Consider the following 25,322-nt stretch of genomic DNA (forward strand, 5'->3'; position numbering starts at 1 on the left):
TTGACATTCTAACTGCACACTCGTCATGTAAACAAAACACGGACTGACTCCGCTGATCTCTTTGACTTCCAAAAGTAACTTCAAAACTGACTTGTCGCAGCATCGCTGCATCGCTTTATATAGAATTTCAACAATAGCTACCAAAATAAAGCATTATTACTTTTGTACAATTTTCATATTACAATTAAAATTTACAGAACGTAAAGAAACTGATGTTACAGCCGAATAAAGTATTAAATTCAATATTGAATGAGAATCTTTCATAGTAATACCTTTAGTTTTCCATAGGAAAATCATTCTGAACTTAAATTACAATAATGTCACTTGTATTAGTTTAGTTACATAATTAATTACAGTTTGAATTTGGTTACTAACATTCAATGGTAGTACAGAGCATGTGCTTTATCCGATTACATACATTAAACGCACAAATAAGGCCTCAAATTCTGGAAATTGGATAAATGTGAGATGTAAACAATTGAAGAATAAATTAGCAATGTAATTACAGAGAATATTAATTACTGAAGGAGGCATAAAAATAAATAACAAAAGAAAATATATCGTTTGGTAATAACTTTTAAGCTGTTTCTCAAAACAGTGAGGTTTTGCGTTACTGGAATTTTAGATTACCATTCTGTTAATTAGATGCATTGATTTTTCGTGATAACATCTCTGCAGTCTCTAGTTATTTTTTACTATGTACTTATTACTCCAATTTCTTGATTACTTACTTAATTTGGTATATGTACATAATTTTATCAGTGACAACAATCTACCGTTAATTATGACAGCACATGTCCTTCCAGAAGATTCCATTTGCTTTGGCAATGAATATCAAGGTTTTTTATCAAATAGGACAGAATGACATATATAAAGACACACATACAATGCCTTAGGAAGCACTGAATTGTCCGATAACTATCCGGAATCATATAAAAAAGGTGGTATTTGACAATTCATATGAGTCCTGGGGAAGGCTGTACCGTTATACCAGTATTTCCAACAATGTAAGCAGGTTTTGCACTTCACAACACAGATATTAACCTTCCCTAAAATGGATTCTGACCCATATAATCACTAACCGCTTTTAAATGATTTATAGTTGCATCATCATGGCTTAACGTGTAATAAGTGCCAAAAGCTAGGTAGGGCTTAATACTGATCAATGTAGTGGAGGCGCTAAAACCACAGTCGTCCAGCAGGTTGTACAAATTTGTGTTTTACCTATGTCCTATTGTTTAATAAGGATATTTAAATGGTTAGCTTGCGTCTTATTTGACGTTTATACATTGCTGGCAGTTATTCCTTCAGTTACACTATTATCCATTACAATTATACCACGAGAGCGGCACGTCACATTTGAGAAATCGACATGAAGTCTACTACATTCTTGGAAATGCTAATGGTTACTACTTCACCGTAAGCCTCCGTAACCGCGTGGTCAGCGCAGCTGATTGAAGTGTAGACGACCCGGTTTCGATTGCCGCCGCTGCCAGGGACTTTTTCTTGGTGGGACGTTTCGTCCGCAGCGTACACAGTATCGTGAGCCCAAGTGAGAAGTTACTCGACCGAATAGCAATGGTTTCAAGGTCAAGTAACCCGACAACGATCGGGACAGGTCGTGCGCTGACCACATGCCCCTAGATACAGCATCCCGTGATGCCATTGGCTGAGGATTACTTGGCGATCGGTCGGGCCTCATTGGCACGTTTAGGACCATGACGCGGAACTCCTAACACCACGAAGTATGTCGGAATAACGCCATCTACATTCTACATACAAGGAAATTTGACATAGCGGATTTTCCAGTCAAAAGTCGCATTTGATTGTTGGTCGTTTGTGAGAAGATGCCTTTTGTAAGGAGGAGGAAAGTCTACTACTGCGGTAGGATCGTGGCATATCGACTCTGCTGTTTATATTCTCAAGGCTGGAATCCGCCTTTGCAGGACAGAGCGGATCAGGGTGTGGTTGTCTAAAAGGGCCAAAATCAGTTGCTGTTGGCTGCACAAAACACACAAACTTTATTCTCCTAAATACAATCACATAGTCCCTTAAAAGGATTCAAAAACAATACGGGTGAAGGCCGAACACAAGTTATTAAAATTGCTTTAAGGAGTACACACGGCTGAAGGCCTTAGTTAAAAAAGAAAAAAAAATTACATAAAAGCTCGGCTTAAGGCCACATACTGAACATTGAAGACCTGAAGGCTTAATGTTTGAATAAGAAAGATTTAAAACAGAGCAAAATCTCCTTTTTTAAATAAGTTTTAAACAATTCAATCTTGAAACCTTAATTTAGGTCGGCTAAAAGCCTTATTTTAAAATTGAAGCAACTAAACTAACAAACGGCTGAAGGCCTGGCTCAGTACTTGAGACTAAAAGAAAATCTAAATCTAAAAACAACAAAACAATGGTGCTCAGAAGTGCTCCACGGGTCGGCCTGAGGAGGTAACATAAGATTAAGCGAGACAGGCAGCCAAAGTGTAAGATTAAATAATCGGGTGGCAACCCGACCCAGGGACGGCTGAAGGATCGACCAACAACCTAACCGATTCCCTTCCGCCCTACCAAGGGCAAGACAACGGAAAATACCAGCGAGGACGAAGATAGCAGCAGTACTACGTCTTCAAAATTGGCGTCTAAATGCAGCCAAGGCACAATAACCACTCAAAAGTATAAACAGACACCAAAGGCTGTCGAAATACACTGTGAGGAAACAGACACTCGCTGCTCTGTCCCAACCGACCGACTGCCTACTCCTGTACGCAGACAGCATTCATAACTGCTCAGTGCAAAACACAGAAGCTACACACAGTTCCACGTAAAAACTTGCACCAAGAACTCCGACAATCCTAAAACCAATCAATGTGGAACAACAAGGAGAAATCACAAGTCAACACACAGAGTTTCCATAAGCGGTCGCCGGCCGAAGTGGCCGTGCGGTTAAAGGCGCTGCAGTCTGGAACCGCAAGACCGTTACGGTCGCAGGTTCGAATCCTGCCTCGGGCATGGATGTTTGTGATGTCCTTAGGTTAGTTAGGTTTAACTAGTTCTCAGTTCTAGGGGACTAATGACCTCAGCAGTTGAGTCCCATAGTGCTCAGAGCCATTTGAACCATAAGCGGTCGGCAACCAAATACACGTCTTCGGATGAGACGACCGACCGAAGGACCAACCAAGGTCGTCCTCACTCAAGTTATGTGTGTCGGCAGCGGTCGGGTGAGTCATGGCTTTCCTGAGCTCACTGCAGCTCCATCCCGACTCCCTTGATGTCCGTTCGGAACTCGGAAACATGGCGACGCGGGCACACTGGCTCGGACCCAACCATGCAAAGGTAACACTTGCTCATTGGCCACAACATCTCTGCACAAGGATGGAACCGACCCACGCACGGCAAGATGACCAACTGACAAGGCCCAGAAACGGTTGAAAGACCAAATACACGTCGCCCGATGGGACGACAGACCGAACGACCAACCAACGGTCGTTCGCACTCCAGCCTCCTTCCGTCGGACAGTGCATGTGTGTCGCCAGCGGTCGGCGAGTACTGGCTGTCCGCACCTCACTGGCGCTCCGTACCCGACTGAACCCCTGACACACGACGAGTCATCACGCCAAGCAGCGAGTTCGCGATGCCGACGAGCGAGGACGATGCGCGCGCGGCCGGGGCAGCCGCCTCGGACGCGCCGGAGTGGGCCGCTGGTCGGTCGGTTGGGCCTGGCCCGCCGGACGCCCCAGCGGCCTCTCCACACAGGACGGATCCCGAGTCGACGAACCAGGCTACGGCACCGGTTCGTGACAGGATAGGACGTCAAGAACGACTGTCGACGGGCGCTATTCGACCGCAGAAGACTACACACCACACGACGAAACCGTATTCGGACGTCGGCCATACATCACGACGGACGCAGCAATGAAGACGACCGCCAGGACTACGCCAGAAGACTCGATATATGTCGGGAGGAGGACAAAGAAACGCTGAAGGACATACAACGCCTTATCCGCTATTCACGGGAAACACAAGAGCAGGATAACGATATCTATCTGGCACTTCCATCTATGGACTCAGATGTCGAATCACAGCACTCCCACCAAACCGTCGACGACGCGGAGATGGCAGCGGCCTTTCCAGCAGAAAACAACAACGACTCCCCACACGCAGAGGGGGACTTTACGCACGTACACAACAAACGTCTCAGAAGCAACCCATTAGCCAAGGACTTAGCCAACCCGGCTAAGAGACGAACAGAGACCATCCCCACGACGAACCGATTCTCCCCACTGACACCTCAAGCTGCGCCTCCATCAACCACCAACAAGCCACAGGCACAAACTTCCAATGTCGCAGAAGCCGTGGACAGAAACAAGAATGTGCTTCCCAAAGTGCCCCAACTCACTATTTATTACACAAAGGATTACGTTCACCTCAATGAAACGCTCAACGGACTTCTAGAGGGCAAACTTAAAGCATCAAATACCACTTTGAGTCCTTCGAAGACTAAAGACGTGCAATAAAATTCTTCACGAACCACAGCTTCTCCTATTTTACGCATCAAGCACCAGACGACAGGGAACTGAAAGTAGTTCTCAAACGCCTTCCGGCGGAAGTTACCGAAGAACAACTTTACTATGCCCTCAAGGAAAAAGGCTTCAAGGTGCTACAGGTCTACCAATTTAAGGAACGCGACGAGAAGACGAAACAACTGATACCGCAACCTGTGTACCGAGTCACCCTCCCATCCGGAAAAGACAGTGACAAGATATACGATGTCAAATACCTGCTCCACACATGAGTGATAATAGAAACCTATAATAGTAATGAAGGTCCAGTCCAATGCCGACATTGCCAACGTTTCGAGCATACGGCGAACTACTGCAGCATGCCAGCCCGCTGCGTCCGTTGCGATGGCTCCCACAAATCATCGAACTGTGCCCATCCTAGGACGACTGCCCCAAAGTGCGCCAGTTGTGAACAAGAACATCCAGCGACCTTCCGTGGCTGCCCCAAATTTCAAGAACTCCTACGGAAATATACTAGAAGCACACCATAGAAGTCGACCTCATAAAGGCCTATAATTGTTAAGAACTCGGCCATGGCAGCGATTCCGGCCATCCAACAACAAGCCTTTCCCTGTGGAAACAATGTCTTCTCGACCACAACCGGCACCCAGAGTGACTCTACAACAGACAAGACAACAGCGCTCTTACTCCGAAGCAATACATGCCCATCCACGACACCAACACCAGCGGAGACATCATCAGCCTGGTCGACCACCTTTACACCAGCGTTAATAGATATTCTTCAAGTACTCACCGCCCTCCAGCAGAAGCTGACGTCTATCCTCTCGCGTGTAGAAAGCGTACTGACAGCTTTTCAAACACCCTAAATGGATAGACGGCATCACACTAGGAATCTTAACTTCAGCATTTGGAATGCAAACGGCCTGAAATTGAAGAAAATAGAATTCACGGACTTCTTATATCGCCACAGGATAGACATAGGATTTGTCTCCGAAACACATCTCCGCGAGTCAACCGACCTCCGCTTGAGGAACATGCACATCTACCGGACGGACAGACGGGACCAACGGGGTTGAGGGACCGCAGTTCTGATCAAAAAATGCATTCGTCACCATCAAGAACATTTACCCCAACTCCTGACTTTAGAGGCCACGGCAGTAACAATCCACACGACGCTCGGGAACATTACCTGTATTGCGGCTTACCTTAGCCCAAAGAACCCTCTCCACCCAGAAGGTCTTTATGCCGTTACAGAGGGTTACGACAGGATCCTCCTTGGAGGGTATCTTAATAGTAAACATGTTGCCTGCAATTCCCGTAAGACTAACCCAAAAGGACATATGTTGTTTGCACTGGCTGCGAATTTACATGTTTCTGTCCATGGCCCACGGGAACCGACGAGGATACCTTACGTCCAGACACAAGACCCTGATGTTCTAGACATCGCCATAATCAAGAACCTCAACCCGAATCTCCATCTGCGGACGCTGGATGATCTTTCGTGGGACCACAGACCGGTGTTAGGACTCATAGAGAGGGCTACTTTGCAACTCCAACTGCCGACGACAAGAACTTACGACTGGCAGCAGTTCCAAACGTTCCTCAATAACAATGTGCGACCAACCCACGTTGTTACTACCAGAGAAGTGTACGTATGATGTGGCAGTCGCAGTACTCACGAAGAAGATTAACAGTACGAAACAACGAGCACTCACGGAGCGCCTGCAATCAGAAGTCAATTATGACGAGTTTCCACCATCACTGCAGGAACTTAAGGCGCAATCGATTTCGGAAACAATGGGTCCGTTACCGCCATCGTGATGATAGACGGGAGACTCACAGACTAACCCGAGAACTCCGGCGGAATGTTCAGGACTGGAAGCAACACACGTGGGGACTCCGAATGAGCAACTTTCTATTATGCACCAAAGATGAATGGCGAATAGTTAAAAATCTCAGACAGCAACAGCCCCCCAAAAGGGCAATTCGAGGACCCCATGGCCTCTTGTACGACTCACTGGCGCAGACGGAGCTGTATGCGGATACATACCAACAACAGATGACTACGCCCCCCACGGAGGATGGAGATGGTGCACTCCACCGTGCAGAGGAGGACACAGCGGCTGAATGGGACGCTATTCGGGACGCTCCGACTAACACTATGCCCCGGCTGACAACGCCGGAGGAAATTCGGAGGATTATCAAGTATAGCAAACACACCTCACCTGGAACAGATAGAATCAGCAGTACGGAATTGAAACACCTACCGAGAAAGCCTATTGTGCTTCTCACCCGGATAGTGAACAGCTGCCTTGGGACTGGAAACTTCCCAGAGGCTTGGAAGATTGCCAGAATAATGCCAGTACCAAAACCGGGCAATGATCTCTCACACCCGGACAGCTACAGACCCATAAGTTTACTGCCGACGCTGGGAAGGTACTGGAACGTGTCCTACTGAAACGCATGCTGGACATCCTTGTGGCACACATCATCATCCGACCGGAGCAGTTTGGCTTCCAGGCGAAGCTATCGGCTGAGTTACAACTAATACGCATCACGGAATCTATCCAAGACAATTTCAACAAGAAAAAACATACCATTGGAGTCTTTCTCCATATAGAGAAGGCTTACGGTAAAGTATGGCGACGCAACTTGATCGTCAAGCTCAGACGTACCACTCCCCTACCAGACTGCTATTTAAAACTTTTCGACAATTTTCTTCAGGATCGCAGATTATATATTTGCATTGATGACAAGAATTCAACAACACGGCCTGTCCTTGAAGGACTTCCACAAGGATGGGTCATATCTCCACTGCTCTTTAATTTATACATTAACGACCTCCCGACGGTGACACATGTTACTGCCAGTTTCTATGGCGACGACACAGCGCTCCTGACTGCAGGCACCAGAATGGACCACCTCATCACACGGATGCAGCGTCAACTAGATTTAGTGGACCACTGAACCCACAGGAACAAAATAACGGTCAATGCAGAGAAAACCAAAGTTATTGTCTTCACACGTCGGAGACCTATCGTCAATGAACGCCTACGGATATCAGACAAGCCACTCCCCTGGGCAACAACTGTAAAATACCTTGGAGTGCATCTGGACGCCAAACTGCCGTATAGTCATCACATTATGGAGAAGAAGACGTTTGGCCTTAAAATGCTGGGAGCTCTCCTCCCATTTCTGAAGAGCTCGTACCTCAGCCAACGCATGAAACTCCAGTTGTACCACGCCACAGTCGAACCATCTATTTTGTACGGATTGACCTCTTGGGGTACTACGTGTGCCACTAACTACAAGAAATTACAGGTTGTACAAAGCAGATGCCTACGATGGATCACTGGAGCCCAATGGTGGATCCGGAATCCTGACATTCATCGAGCCTTAAGCGAATCTTACCTGTCAGACAAGGTCAAGGAGAAGGCACGAACCTTATTTCGGAAGTTGGACGTGATACGCGACAGTACACCACAACTCACCACAGTAGGTACGGTTGAACCCTTACGCAACCACAAATATAAAGTACCGAAGTCGATAGCATTTGAGCCTCCGTAAATGATATCCTTACGTAATTCTCCATAATTTAAGGACATAAAATCCTTTAGCACTTTACACACTTGTTTTCAAACACACACCAAAAGCAGCGAGTTAAAGGACCCTTATGTGTGCCCAAACTAAAGCTGAAAGAAGAATAAACAAATAAAGCGAAAATATTTGCCCTTTCCATTCCCTACAGAAGTAAAAATCAACGAAGTTGATCAGACTTCTGCACCACACACACACACACACACACACACACACACACACACACACACACACACACACACAAAAAGAAAACCACGACGAGCCGGGAATACTAGCGGTCGCTTCAAAGATAAAACGGGAGTGTTCTTATCGATACGCGCTGCTGCTGCCACTCACGGGTAGGCAAGCGAGCAACTTAGTGACGCCAGTAAATCGAATAACAGACGAGGCGACAGTTCCGTAAACACTAGCTGCGAAGCAAGAAACAGCATGAACACGAGCCGCGCGCGGCTCAAAGGCCCCAGGACTCTCATGTGGTTACGGAATCGACGGGTTCAGGAGAGCCAAACTAAATGGTACGCGATATCGCAATGATTCTATGCGAACACCAATCGAGACATTTTGTTCGCTTAATCACAGAGGAACTTTACAAGCAAGTCAATTAACTTGAGACTGTGGGTGGACCTGTTTAAAGCATTTCTAGTACCCACACTGACAGCGCGATACATGTGGAACACCACTGACTGTCACGGCAGAGAACAGTTTCGGGGCTTTCACTGATGTGACAGCTGAGACAGGTGGTCCGACAGTGGTGTTCCCTGGACACGCAGGCTTATCAGATGACATCAGATTCTGCGTATAAGAGCACTATGGAATGGGGTCGAGGCTCCGAGATTCGCAACTTCCATTCGTAATTGTTAAACAGGCGCAGCATCTAGCGTGATCTTATAGGCTGGCATTGGGCTCACAATGCGATCACCTGTGGTTCACGTAACAGGTAATCCTGACAGCAGGCATTACACATTTCTGATGTGTTAAGACCAGTAGCTGACATTTATTACGGAGATCTCCGTGACGTTATTAAACGGTTGGGAGCGAGGAAGTTGTAGTGGGAGTTTCCAGGCCCAGTAAATAATTAGTCCCCAACAGAAAATTATTTCCTTTCCGCATAACTTAATGAAATGCAGAAATTATTTGCCAAAAGGCACACAATAAGAAAATAACAGGGCAAACTTAATATCGAACAGACAACAAATATTTGTTTTACAATATGTTGAACACAGGCAATACAACCAGGAGCCAGGACGGATCTTGAGTCCTGCTGGGGTAAAAGATCTGTCGATGACCACCGTTGTGGAGTGCTGCGCCAAGTTACGTGTGGTCGCTGTGGATATAAAACTCCGGTCAATCTGGGGACCAGGCTCGTCCATTAGGGACAAGTGGGACGCTCGAGCACCCGCACTACAGTCCTGATCTCTCGCCGTGCGATTATGACGCCTTCGGCCCTTGAAAAAAGCCTTTGAACGGTTCACGATTCCCATCGGACGAGTATGTCCAGCAAGCAGTTGTGGACTTCTCCAAGCGGCAAGACACGTTGTTTTATTAGACTAATATATTTAACCTGGGGCGTCGAGGGGATTAATGCCGCAGTGCTGAAGTAAGTTTTGGCTGATTCGCATAACGATTCCGGATTGTACTGCCTTCGGAAGGAAACTTTCTGATCTCCCCTTACATTTCGATACACAAGTGGTCGACTTTTGCCGTGGCAAGCACGTTCTCCAAATGAAAACATTTGATCACGGTTTGCGCAGTCACTGACACGCTACCTCTCACCGCCCTATGTGATTGATGAATTATTGTCATAAATTTTAGAACCATTATATTTCATCCACACTCAGTTCTACTCGATCCACAGACTTCTTAGAGCCGTTGTTTCCGCTAGAGATGGAAGTTCGGTGTACAGAATTTAGCATCCTATGTAGCTAGAATCATCTGCAAATTTAATGAGGAATTTAGTCATGTAATGAAGAGATACGCTTGAATTTCTACGAGGTTATGGATACTGCAATAAGAAATAGCTCATGGGACAGTTCTGTTGAAAAGGAATGGACAACACTAAAAAGGGAAGTAACGGAGAGGAAAATGTAAGGAGAAGGAAGCTAACAACGAAGAAACCACGGGTAGCAGAGGTAATAAATACTTCAATTGATCGACGAAAGGAGGAAGTACAGAAATATAGACGGAAATTCAGGAATAAGGAAATACAAATGACGTATTAATGAAATAAACAGGTAATGTAGGGAAGCTAAGGCGAAATGGCTGAATGAAAAATGTGAAGAAGTCGAAAAGAAATGATTGTCGGAAGGACTGACTCAGCATATAAAAAAGGCAAAACAACCTTCAGTGAAATTAAAACCAAGGACCTAACATTAAGAGTGCGATGGGAATTCTACTGTTAAACGCAAAGGATAAAGTGAACAAAGAGTACGTTGAGGGCCTCTATGAGGCGTAGGTCTTACCTGATCACTTGATAGAAGAAAAACTGGAGTCCATAGGGTCGAGATATGGGATCTAGTATCTAAATCACAATTTAGAAGAATTTTGTAATATTTAATATCAAATAACAGTCCATCGAAATTTCTAACATCATCGGGGGAAGTTGGTGTGTAGAACGTATGATATTGGCGATATAACATCAGACTTTCAGAAAAACACTGTCCATACAATTCCAAAGATTGCAAGAGCAGACAACTGCGATAATTATCTCACAGTTAGTTTAATAGCTCATGCATCCAAGTTGCTAACAAAAATAATATACAGAAGAATGGAAAGGAAAACTGAGGATTTGTTAGAGGAAGATCAGTTCGACTGTAGGAAAGGTAAAGGCACCAGAGATACAGTTGATAATGGAAGAGGCGGTTGTTAATGGAAGCAAGAAAAAAAAAATCACCTTCATTGGATTTGTCGACCTGGAAAAAGCGTTCGACAGTGTCAAGTGGTGCAAGATGTTCGATATCCTGAGACCAATAGGGGTAAGCTATGGGAAAGACGGGTAATATATAATATGTCCAAGAACCAAAAGGGGACAGTAATAGTGGAAGGCCAAGAAATACGTACACGGCTTGAAAAGAGTGTAAGACAGGGATGTAGTCATTGGGATCTGTTGCTCAATCTGTACGCTGAAGAAGCAATAACGGAGGTAAAAGAAAGGTTCAAGAGTGGCATTAACAGTCAACGTTAAGATTCGCTGACGAAATTGCTATCCTCAGTGAAAGTGGAGAAGAATTATGGGGTCTTTTGAATGGAATGAAGTCTAATTGCAGAAAATTGATTGAGAGAAAATCGGATACAGACTGAAGCAATGAGAAGTAGCTGAAATGAGACCAGCAAGACATCGTAATTAGTGACACGATATAGATGAAGTTGAGGGATTCTGCTACGTAGGCAGCAGAATGACTACTGATGGACGGAGCGAGGAGGACACAAAAAGCAGACCAGCAATGGGAAAAAGGACATTGCTGGCCAACAAAAGTCTGCTAGTGTCAAAGATAGGTCTTAATTTGAGCAAGAAATTTCACAGAATGTACGTTTCGAGCACAAAATTCTATGGACTGTGGTAAAATGGGAACAGAAGATGAGACTTTGAGATGTAGTGCTACAGGAAAATGTTGAAAATATTGTGGAGTGATAAGGAATGAGGAGGTTCTCCACAGAGTCGGCCAGGAGAGGAATATATGGAAAATACTGATAAGAAGAAGGGTCGGTATGATAGGGCATCTATTAAGGCATCAGGGAATAATATTATACTACTGGAAAGAGCTGTAGATGGTGAAAAATGCAGAGGAAGACATTAGGGTACATCTAACAAATAGCGGAGAATGTAGGATGCAACGGTTACTCTCAGATGAAAAGTTTGGCACAGGAAAGAAATTCGTGGAGCGTCAAATCAAACCAATCAGAAGACTGATGACGGAAAAAAATTAATCTTGTAACCTTCCTGCCGTACTTACAGGCACAATAAATAAGTTTTCTCCGTTTGTATCCTTTTTGGTGCTACAGTTTAAATGGCCAACAGCGTACATTTCAGAAAAGCATTATGCGTGCCAATGAAGCACTTACGATCTCGTTGCGCACTCCCTTCTAAACAGCACTGAATCGTCATACACATACATATCAGCAGAAGTAATGGATTGCACTGCATGTCGTGCATGTGTGTTACTATTTTGACTGTTTCTGTACTGCCCGGAAGGGCATCCCTGACGTTGCCTGTAAAAATAGACGTTATTGCTATGAGCGCTACATGTGGATTTAATGTCACATTCGAATGGACTACCACAGCATTTCCGTTGAGAGTGATGCATTTGAGACATCTGTGTAACGATAGAGTCAATAGACACCAGACAACGAAGGACGCATAACAGACCTCCCTCGTTCGACAGGTGAACAGGATGATGGAAATCAACTACTTTTGAGTCAAATTATCCGTGGGCTGCGTGCTCCAGATATGATTTCGGCGTTCGAAGAGCCATCTAATGCTAGGAGACGACTGCAGTATGCGAACTCCCATTTCCATCAGCATGGACTTCATTACAGATGGGTAAGAAATCATGCAGAATGATTGCCCCATGTTTGGCTTCGGGTGTTTTTTGCGGGGGAAACCCGCATTTGAATGTGTCCCGATTATCGCAGACAAAGCATTTGGAGACAACCTGATAATGTCGAGCGCCCCCAACACAGTTTCCTAAGTGTGCAATAGGGTGGTGGTGGAGTGATGTTCCAGGGTGTCGTAATATCGGGCCATTGTATACTTCCCGTGATTGCTGAGGACAATCTTACTGCTCTGCAGCACATGCAACCAATAGTCAGACTGCATCGACAACATTTTTCTGACAATTTCATCTTGACGGACCAGAGTTCGCTTGCTCCACTTGTTGTTTTATTGAAAACGCTCCTTTAGCATGCTAGGATCACCAAAATGGAGTGACCTGCCTCTTTCCCGGACATTCACCTAATCGAACGTGGCCGGCCGCGGTGGCCGAGCGGTTCTAGGCGCTTTAGTCCGGAACCGCGCGACCACTACGGTCGCAGGTTCGAATCCTCCCTCGCGCACGGATGTGTGTGATGTCCTTAGGTTTAAGTAGTTCTAAGTCTATGGGACTGATGACCACAGATGTTAAGTCTCATAGTGCTCAGAGCCATTTTTTTTAAACCAAACGTGTGTAGGATTGATTGAGTTGTTTTTGAATGTCGTTAAGATCCACGTGCTCTGCGCTACCTCTAAAATCGCCATTAAAGTGTGGGACAATTTAGACCGCTGTTGGTTCGATGACCTCAAATGGTTCAAATGGCTCTGAGCACTACGGGACTTAACTTCTGAGGTCATCAGTCCCCTAGAACTTAGAACTACTTAAACCTAACTAACCTAAGGACATCACACACATCCATGCCCGAGGCAGGATTCGAACCTGCGACCGTAGCGGTCGAGCGGTTCCAGATTGTAGCGCCTAGAACCTCGGCTACCCCGGCCGGCCCAATGATCTCATCGAGGGCATGCAACGACGGATTCAAGCCTGCATCCGAGAAAGAGGACGTTCCATCATGTACTGACATTGTTAAGCAATACCGTGCAAAATCCCCCATGGCAGACAAACGATTTTGTCGTTACACAAGTGTTTGGCCCTTTTTTATTTGGTGTCCTGGGCACATTGCAGAGCAATATTACAGGCATGCCTCAGAGGCAACTTTTGTTTTATGTACCATGAATTTCGAAATAAAGGGGTGATACAAAACTTTTGTTGATGTGTGATTCTCCAGGTCTCTCCACATACCATTACAAAACCAAAATTTGTTCTGTCAAAATGGAGAGAGCAGAATAAATTTAAAGTTACAGTTCTGCGAAAGCGATAATTAACATGAGAGCGGAACCGAAAATACTGTTACAAATTTTGCTTCGGGAACTCGAAATATTCGGCCGGGAAAGACCTTTTAATGAGAAAAATTTTTCTGCCGGCGGAGAAAATTGTATTTCCAATTACGTGGCTCCTCCTCCTCGTCCTCCTACGCAGTTATTACCAGAGTCGTGTTACTGGGAATTACTGGCTCCCGCGACGGCGGCGATTTGGGCGCGATTTCCGCAGCCGAAACGCAGCGAGATCGCCGCGCCGCCTCCTTACTGCGGGCTCTCGAGTTACTGGCGGCCCGATGCGCCCCTTGGGCGGCGCCCGATCCCGCTCCTCGCCAGTAATTTAATTTGGAAGAGCGCCGCGGCTCGACCCCGCGGCAGCTGCCAACTTCGCGGCCCGCCACTGGCGCCAGGCCCGCTCCCCGCTGGCGCCAGCGCGTTCGTTGTCTGTTTGCTCGTACGTGGCTGGCGGCGCGAGGAGCGCTGCGCACCCGTATGCAAACATTTGACGGCCGCTTCCGAGCCAGCCGCCATCAGAGCCTCGCTCGCTCCATCCGCACATACATAGCCGCGAGCTGCTTCTAGTATGCTTAACAATGATTTGTTACCTGTGGTAACTCCTATCCTTGTCCTGCTCGAATTCGAGCCCCTCTCGCAAGTTGGCTTACTAACACATGACATGGTGGGTCTAATCTAAAATCGGACGACATTTAGCGCTACTGTTAGCTCTCGCGTCCGTCAGCAGTCGTAATTTAATATATTTTGTTTTTTTTGTTTTTGTTTTTGCTTGTTGCCGATTTACGTGGTCGGCCTTAATAAAAATGATATTTCATTCAATTTTGATTTACGATTAAATGCTTTTGTGAACTTCTCCTTTTTAACAATGGTGTAGTTGTTGTGGTCTTCAGTCCTGAGACTGGTTTGATGCAGCTCTCCATGCTACTCTATCCTGTGCAAGCTTCTTCATCTCCTAGTACCTACTGCAGCCTACATCCTTCTGAATCTGCTTAGTGTATTCATCTCTCGGTCTCCCTCTACGATTTTTACCCTCCACGCTGTCCTCCAATACTAAATTGGTGATCCCTCGATGTCTCAGAACATGTCCTACCAACAGATTCCTTCTTCTCGTCAAGTTGTGCGACAAATTTCTCTTCTCCCCAATTCTATTCAATATCTCCTCATTAGTTATGTGATCTACCCATCTAATCTTCAGCATTCTTCTGTAGCACCACATTTCGAAAGCTTCTATTCTCTTCCTGTCTAAACTATTTATCGTCCACGCTTCACTTCCATACATGGCTACACTCCATACAAATACTTTCAGAAACGACTTCCTGACATTTAAATCTATACTCGATGTTAACAAATTTTTCTTCTTCAGAAACGCTTTCCTTGGCATTGCCAGTCCACATTTTATACCTTCTCTTCTTCGACCATCATCAGTTATTTTGCTGCCCAAATAGCAAAACTCCTTTACTACTTTAAGTGTCTCATTTCCTAATCTAATTCCCTCAACATCACCCGACATAATTCGACTACATTCCATTATCCTCGTTTTGCTTTTGTTGATGTTCATCTTAGACCCTCCTTCAAGACACTGTCCATTCCGTTCAACTGCTCTTCCAAGTCCTTTGTTATCTCTGACAGAATTACAATGTCATCGGCGAACCTCAAAAGTTTTATTTCTTCTCCATGGATTTTAATACCTACTCCGAACTTTTGCTTTGTTTCCTTTATTGCTTGCTCAATATACAGACCCCCCCCCCCCCCCCCCATGAACCACGGACCTTGCCGTTGGTGGGGAGGCTTGCGTGCCTCAGCGATACAGACAGCCGTACCGTAGGTACAACCACAACGGAGGGGTATCTGTTGAGAGGCCAGACAAACGTGTGGTTCCTGAAGAGGGGCAGTAGCCTTTTCAGTAGTTGCAAGGGCAACAGTCTGGATGACTGACTGATCTGGCCTTGTAACAATAACCAAAACGGCCTTGCTGTGCTGGTACTGCGAACGGCTGAAAGCAAGGGGAAACTACGGCCGTAATTTTTCCCGAGGACATGCAGCTTTACTGTATGATTAAATGATGATAGCGTCCTCTTGGGTAAAGTATTCCGGAGGTAAAATAGTCCCCCATTCGGATCTCCGGGTGGGGACTACTCAAGAGGATGTCGTTATCAGGAGAAAGAAAACTGGCGTTCTACGGATCGGAGCGTGGAATGTCAGATCCCTTAATCGGGCAGGTAGGTTAGAAAATTTAAAAAGGGAAATGGATAGGTTAAAGTTAGATATAGTGGGAATTAGTGAAGTTCGGTGGCAGGAGGAACAAGACTTCTGGTCAGGTGACTACAGGGTTATAAACACAAAGTCAAATAGGGGTAATGCAGGAGTAGGTTTAATAATGAATAGGAAAATAGGAATGCCGGTAAGCTACTACAAACAGCATAGTGAACGCATTATTGTGGCCAAGGTAGATACGAAGCCCACACCTACTACAGTAGTACAAGTTTATATGCCAACTAGCTCTGCAGATGACGAAGAAATTGAAGAAATGTATGATGAAATAAAAGAAATTATTCAGATTGTGAAGGGAGACGAAAATTTAATAGTCATGGGTGACTGGAATTCGAGTGTAGGAAAAGGGAGAGAAGGAAATGTAGTAGGTGAATATGGATTGGGGCTAAGAAATGAAAGAGGAAGCCGCCTGATAGAATTTTGCACAGAGCACAACTTAATCATAGCTAACACTTGGTTCAAGAATCATGAAAGAAGGATGTATACGTGGAAGGAGCCTGGAAATACTAGAAGGTTTCAGATAGATTATACAATGGTAAGACAGAGATTTAGGAACCAGGTTTTAAATTGTAAGACATTTCCAGGGGCAGATGTGGACTCTGACAACAATCTATTGGTTATGACCTGTAGATTAAAACTGAAGAAACTGCAAAAAGGTGGGAATTTAAGGAGATGGGACCTGGATAAACTGAAGGAACCAGAGGTTGTACAGAGTTTCAGGGAGAGCACAAGGTAACAATTGAAAGGAATGGGGGAAAGAAATACAGTAGAAGAAGAATGGGTAGCTCTGAGGGATGAAGTAGTGAAGGCAGCAGACGATCAAGTAGGTAAAAAGAAGAGGGTTAGTAGAAATCTTTGGGTAACAGAAGAAATATTGAATTTAATTGATGAAAGGAGAAAATATAAAAATGCAGTAAATGAAACAGGCAAAAAGGAATACAAACGTCTCAAAAATGAGATCGACAGGAAGTGCAAAATGGCTAAGCAGGGATGGCTAGAGGACAAATGTAAGGATGTAGAGGCTTATTTCACTAGGGGTAAGATAGATACTGCCTACAGGAATATTAAAGAGACCTTTGGAGATAAGAGAAACACATGTATGAACATCAAGAGCTCAGATGGAAACCCATTTCTAAGCAAAGAAGGGAAAGTAGAAAGGTGGAAGGAGTATATAGAAGGTCTATTCAAGGGCAATGCACTTGAGGACAATATTATGGAAATGGAAGAGGATGTAGATGAAGATGAAATGGGAGATACGGAACTGCGTGAAGAGTTTGACAGAGCACTGAAGGACCTGAGTCGAAACAAGGCCCCCGGAGTAGACAACATTCCATTGGAACTACTGACGGCCTTGGGAGAGCCAGTCCTGACAAAACTCTACCATCTGGTGCGCAAGATGTATGAAACAGGCGAAATACCCTCAGACTTCAAGAAGAATATAATAATTCCAATCCCAAAGAAAGCAGGTGTTGACAGATGTGAAAATTACCGAACAATCAGTTTAATAAGCCACAGCTGCGAAGTACTAACACGAATTCATTACAGACGAATGGAAAAACTAGTAGAAGCCGACCTCGGGGAAGATCAGTTTGGATTCCGTAGAAATACGTTTCTAGCATCCACTGCTTCCCTTTCATGTCCCTCAACTCTTATAACTGCCATCTGGTTTCTGTACAAGTTGTAAATAGCCTTTCGCTCCCTGTATTTTACCCCTGCCACCTTCGGAATTTGAAAGAGAGTTTTCCAATCAACATTGTCAAAAGCTTTCTCTAAGTCTACAAATGCTAGAAACGTAGGTTTGCCCTTCCTTAATCTTTCTTCTAAGATAAGTCGTAGGGTCAGTATTGCCTCATGTGTTCCAACATTTCTACGTAATCCAAACTGATCTTCCTTGAGGTCGGCTTCTATCAGTTTTTCCATTCGTCTGTAAAGAACTCGCGTTAGTATTTTGCAGCTGTGACTTATTAAACTGATAGTTCGGTAATTTTCACATCTGTCAACACCTGCTTTCTGGGGGTTGGAATTATTATATTCTTCTTGAAGTCTGAGAGTATTTCGCCTGTCTCATACATTTTAAACAATATTAATCTTAAATTATTTGTTACGTTAATGAATGTTAGACTCGCTGAATCTTAGGATTTGAGCATATAAGTTGAACAATGGAATAAACTTTTCATATTAATTTCCTCGGCTAGTCAGTTCACTTTAAAGCAAAAAATCTTTAGTTATTAATTACAATTGCGGCCCACACACGCGCGAGAGTATTTTTTCTTACCTCCGTTAACCACTGCATTGTAGTCGGAGTTCTGGCTCTGGCTCTCCGCTGTGGTACTGAAAATAAGAATCTTAAAGCTACGTATTTTCTGCAACGTCGGGCGGCTGTGGAGAAAAATGTATATTATGTTAATAGCGGACGAGTTTTTCGCTTCCGCTAAATTTTATAAATTAATATCGCCACGTAATGGCGTCGTTGATTGCATCGGCCGCTGCGATTGTTGAACTGTAAATTACTCGAATGCAGGTTAACTCAAAGGAAGGCGGACATGAAATCGGGATCACCTCTTACAGATTAAAAGTGAACAATGATTGTAAAGCAATATATTATCTGCTTAATTAGCACAAATATGCTTACATTTGCCAGCACACGCAAGATGTCCGTCTACAGGCAATCAAGACAAGAGAAGAAGTGAAGACGACTAAAAAATTAACAAAAGAGCGTATCTTGTCGTCTCTTCAGATCATTTTGTTATATTTCTTTGCCCTCGAAACTTACACAGAGAAATTATTGTAATACGGAGAAAAATTTATGTTCGCCTGAGCGGCTAGTGTCCACTTATTATTCAAATTTTAAATGTCTCTTCTTTATAAATACTGTTTTTTAAGTCTATTCTTATTATTTCTCTGGGGACGCTTTATAGCCTAACGCTGGTATTTAAGAAAATGGGTTCGCGAAAACACCAAAAGATCCATTAATGTGTATTCATTTATCGACAAACGGTTTCGATCGAGTCACCATCATTATTTGGCCTACATAATAACGAAAACGTGTATGAAACAACGATCGTGTGAGACCCAACTCGCTTTATTTGTTCATGAGACCCAGAAAATATTAGATACAGGTTCCCAGGTAGATGCCATTTTCCTTGACTTCCGGAAGTCGTTCGATACAGTTCTGCCCTGTCACCTGATAAACAAAGTAAGAGCCTATGGAATATCAGACCAGCTGTGTGGCTGGAGTGAAGAGTTTTTAGCAAACAGAACACAGCATGTTGTTCACAATGGAGGGACGTCTACAGACGTTAAACTAACCTCTGGCGTGTCGCAGGGGAGTGTTATGGGACCATTGCGTTTCACAATATATATATACAACCTGGTAGATAGTGTCGGAAGTTACATGCGGCTTTTCGCGGATGATGCTGTAGTACACAGAGAAGTTTCAGCGTAAGAAAATTGCAGCGAAATGCAGGAAGATCTGCAGCGGATAGGCACTTGGTGCAGGGAGTGGCAACTGACCCTTAACATAGACAAATGTAATGTATTGCGAATACATAGAAAGAAGGATCCTTTATTGTATGATTATATGATAGCGGAACAAACACTGGTACAGTTACTTCTGTAAAATATCTGGGAGTATGCGTAGTGAACGAATTGAAGTGGAATGATCATATAAAATTAATTGTTGGTAAGGCGGGTGCCAGGTTGAGATTCATTGGGAGAGTCCTTAGAAAATATAGTCCATCAACAAAGGAGGTGGCTTACAAAACACTCGTTCGACCTATACTTGAGTATTGCTCATCAGTGTGGGATCCGTACCAGGTCGGGTTGACGGAGGAGATAGAGAAGATCCAAAGAAGAGCGGCGCATTTCGTCTCAGGGTTATTTGGTAAGAGTGACAGCGTTACTGAGATGTTTAGCAAACTCGAGTGTCAGACTCTGCAAGAGAGGCGCTCTGCATCGCGGTGTAGCTTGCTGCCCAGGTTTCGAGAGGGTGCGTTTCTGGATGCGGTGTCGAATATATTGCTTCCCTCTACTTATATCTCCCGAGGAGATCACGAACGTAAAATTAGAGAGATTCGAGCGCGCACGGAGGCTTTCCGGCAGTCGTTCTTCCCGCAAACCATATGCGACTGGAGCAGGAAAGGGAGGTAATGACAGTGACACGTAAAATGCCCTCCGCCACACACCGTTGGGTGGCTTGCGGAGTATAAATGTAGATGTAGATGTAGAAATATAATGCCTAAGGAAAGGAAATGAACCGCTCTGAAACTGACGAAGAAATCGCAATGATACTACACTGGTTAGGAGGGTATACATATAATGTTTTTTCAATTACAACAAAATCGAGTCACATTTACAAAGAAATCAATAAGTTGCCGTTCTAAAGCCGTACGGTTCACAATCAGTATGCCAATTAGGCAAAATCGCGATGAGCATTGACGCAATCACCCCATGGCGCATGGCGCACCGCGTTGAAGACACCCGTTTGGTAAAACACCTTGTCCTTCTGCGTGAAGAAATCGTCCAACAGAAATCGCCGATCATTCATGGCCTTTTTTAAGGGACCGAAGGCATCTTAATCGCACAGGGGGAGATCAAGACTACTAGGCAGGTGCCTGAGAGTCTCCTACTTTGGTGAGGCTGCCTCCCAGTTATACCGGCGTCTTGTGTCGAATAGCGACCAGCACAGTACTTGGTGCTCGGTGCTCCATTCCACAAACGTAGTTTCCGACAGAGGTGCTGCGACATACAAATTCTTCATTATTCGACGATGTCTACCAGTGTTTGTCCTTCGGCAGCCCGTTGGTCCTGTTTCGACGCATTTGGTAGTAACCTCATCATAGTTTACACAGTCAAATTTAGGACATGTACGTCAAAAACAGACGAATATCACCCGGATCCCACGCCTGCTTGTCGGTACCCATATACCTGCATCGTAGTTCTGCAACGTTGCAAATTCGATGCGGCAACTGCCTGAAATGGAAACTTTTTGATCTACCTTTTTACTTGGCCCTTTTTTATGTCATATATCTGATGCTGCCTGCTCTCCTGTGCCAACTTCCTCATCTCAGAGTAGCACTCTGTCCTCAGTTAATTGCTGGATGTATTGCAGTCTGTCTTCTTCTACAGATTTTGCCCTCTACAGCACCCACTAGTACAAAGCAAGTCATTCTTTGATGTCTTAACAGATGTCCTATCATCCTTTTCCTTCTTCTTGTCAGTGTTTTCACGTATTCCTTTCCTTTACAGTTCTGCTCATAACCTTGTCGCCCCTACCTTATCAGTTCACCTAATTTTCAACATTTACCTGTAGCACCATTTCTCAAATGCTTCGATTCTCTTCTATTCCGTTTTCCACACAGTCTATGTTTTCACAGCCATACAATGCTGCGCTCCAGATGTCGTTCTCAGAAAGTTCTTCTTCAGTTTATGGCCTATGGTTGATACTAGTAGACGTATCTGTGCCAGATATGACCTTTTTGCTTTTGCTAGTCTGCCTTTAATGTCCTTCTTGCTGCGCCGGTCATTGGTTATTTTGCTGCCTAGATAGCAGAATTCCTTAACTTCATTTACTACGTGGCTATCAATCCTGATGTTAAGTTTCTCGCTGTTCTCATTTCTGCTGCTTCTCTTTACTTTCGTCTTTCTCCAGTTTACTCTCAATCCATATCTTGTACTCATTAAATTGTTCATTCCGTCCAGCGTATCGTGCAATTTGTCTTCACTTTCACTCAGGATAGCAATGTCATCAACGAATCGTGTCATTTGATAAAAAAAGTAGATCAAAAATTTTCCATTTTAGGCCTCTGCTGCATCGAATTTGCAACGTTGCGGAACTCCGATGCAGGTATACGAGCACCGTCACGTAAGCGTGGGATCAGAATGACATTCGTGTTTTTTTGACGTGCATGTATTGAATTTTACTTCCTGAACCTTATTTCTATAATTGCTTCTTCGAAGTACAGATTGAACAGTAGGGGTGAAAGACTACACTTTGTCTTACAGCCTTTTTAATCCGAGCACTTCGTTCTTGATCGTCCACTCTTATTATTCCCTCTTGGTTCTCTTGTACATATTGGATATTGCCCATTTCTCCCTATAGCTTACCCCTATTTTTCCCAGAATTTCGGACATCTTGCTCCATTTTACATTGTCGAACGCATTTTCCAGGTCGACAGATCCTACGAAGGTGTCTTTATTTTTCTGTAGTGTTGTTTCCATTATCAACCGCAACGTCAGAATTGCCTCTCTGGTGCCTTTACCTTCTCGAAGCCTAAATTGATCGTCATCTAGGACATCCTCAATTTTCTTTTCCGTGTATTATTCTCGACAGCAATTTCAATGCATGATCTGTTTATCTGATTGTGCGATAATTCTTGCAGTTGTTTGCTCTAGTCGTCTTCGGGCTTGTGTGGATTATGATTTCCCGAAACTCAGTTGGTATGTCACCAGACTCATACATTCTACACACCAACGTCAAGTCTTTTGTTGACACTTCCCCCAATGACTGCCGGCCGGAGTGGCCGTGCGGTTCTGGGCGCTACAGTCTGGAACCGTGCGACCGCTACGGTCACAGGTTCGAATCCTGACTCGGGCATGGATGTGTGTGATGTCCTTAGGTTAGTTAGGTTTAATTAGTTCTAAGTTCTAGGCGACTGATGACCTCAGCAGTTAAGTCGCATAGTGCTCCGAGCCATTTGAACCCCAATGACTTTAGAAATTCTGATGGAATGTTGCCTATCCCTTCTGCCTTATTTGAATTCCTCCAACGCTCTCATAAATTCTGATTCTAATATTGGGTCCCCTATCTCTTCTAAATCCACTGCTGTTTCTTCTTCAACATCAGACAGATCCTCCTCATAGACGCCTTCAATGTACTCTTTCCACCTATCCTCCTCTGCATTTAATAGTAGAATTTCCGTTGGTACTACGAGCTGAATTATCAATACAACGTTGCCCCTCTCTGGCCTCTGTGCAAGCACTGATTAGGTTGGGAAGGATGAGGCAAGGTGGCCAACAACTGTTGTGACTGATGCCTGATATCCTTCATTCTGACGTGGCACTAGTTGGTCCCACACACGTACTGCCGGAGACAGATCTGGGGATCCTGTGGGCCATCAGAGAACCTCAACATCCTGCAGTTCACTGAGGCACTTGCCATTTGTGGACCAGCATTGTCATGTTGAAAGATGCCGAATCATATTGTCACCTGAGAAGTAACACAAGAGGTTGCAGGAAGTGCGTGACTTATCGTTGTATCGTCAGAGTTCCCTCAATAGTTACCTGCCGGGAACTGAGGTCATTCGTAATGGCTTCCCAAACCATGACGCCAGGAGTAACTCAGCTGTGCCTCTGCAAAACACTAGAAGGATAGGACCTCTCCTCATATTGCTGCCACACTCACCTATGATGGTCATCCGAGATAGTGTAGAACCAGGACTCATCACTGAACACACTGCGACACCAATGGCCAGCAGTCCGTGCTTCTCGGTCACGTCTCCACTCCATTCACAGCCGGCTGTACTGCGGTGTTTGTGGCATCCTACGTATAGGGTGGTAGTCCACTAGGCCGCTTGCATCTGTTCTCTTACCAACGGTGCAGGACGATACAGTATGCTGCAGTAGTCCATTACTTGTTCTTGGGTGCAAGTCGAAGATGTGAAGGGGTTATGATGTATTTGGTGTTCCATATGAGGCCACTTCTTTCTGGTGTCAGATGTCGTCGACAAGAAACCTTGATCATTGGTGTAATTGTCCTCAAGGTTGCTCTCACGGGCCATTGCTGCATCTGAATGCCCTACGAGTGTCCAAACAAAACAACAGTGTGACCAGTTTCAATCTCTGTCACTTGCTGATAACGCTGTCTCACACAAATACGAGGCATCTCCGTGTCCTTCAGTGAACACTCAACATCTGACGCTGCTCCCGCCCAACCAGGCCTGCTAGGAACGTTAAATGCAGACACCACTAATGAAACCTGGAGCCATACCACCAGTCACAGAAAACTGCAGTTCTGTAATCATTAGCATAACCAACAATGTTATGTACATGTACAAAGTTACATTCACATGATGAGATGTGAATGTAACTTCTGCTTGCTTCATTTTTTCTGTCATGCAGTGCAGTATATGTCAAAATAAATTAAAGTGAACTGTAGTATTAAACAGATACTCACGGATATCCTATCATCTGGTTAAAGTTCGTTGGAGCCAAGTACGCGTACATAAGTGTGAAGAGTTGCAGCTTGTAAATGAAGTAGTTAAAAATAGTCTGTGGAACGTCATTGACTCATATGTATGCGCATGTAGACAGACATGTTACACTATGAAAAACGAAATGATCGCATGGAAAATCTCCAACCTGGCTGGGAATCGAACCTGGGCCCACTGTACGGGAGGCATGCATGTTACCACCTGGCCAAGCAGGCGGACTCTAACACCAGCCCTCTTAGGTACATGTGGTTAGTTACATGTGCGTCCATATGTCATACATTTTTCTATTAGTCACTGATTGCATAAGTTGATAGTCCATCGTGCTGTACCATCAACAGTCTCCCCAAAGTCATATCATAAAATGACGATTAGAACAGCTGATGTTTGTCTTCACATAAGTGCAGCGACATTGCTCACAAGTTGAGATAATCGGTCATAGGCTAATAAAAGATGCTGCAGTGACAATATCTATGTTCTAAGGCAAGGACAAGGAATAAAACAGAGCAAACCACATGGACTATTAAGCCAAAGCGTAGACTAGTACAATGAAGGATATACAACTACTTTTACTTGATGAAAAAATGACAAAGTATTAGTAGTTTGTAGCAAACATTCTGCGAGGGTTGCCCAGAAAGTAAATCACAGCAGTTTTTTTTCAACAATTCTTTATTCAACATAATGAAAATTACACACACGAAAGAATGCTGTTTTATCTACATACCCTATTTTTCCACATTATTTTCATCCCGTTCTATGGCCTTTCTCCAGGACGAAACAAGGCCGTGTATGCTCTGTCGGTAGCAATCTTTGTCCTGGTAGCGGAACCAGTGCTTCACTGTGTGGATCACCTCCTCATCGTCCTCC

The sequence above is a fragment of the Schistocerca americana genome, chromosome 2 (assembly GCF_021461395.2).
Source record: "Schistocerca americana isolate TAMUIC-IGC-003095 chromosome 2, iqSchAmer2.1, whole genome shotgun sequence".
NCBI lineage: Eukaryota > Metazoa > Arthropoda > Insecta > Orthoptera > Acrididae > Schistocerca > Schistocerca americana.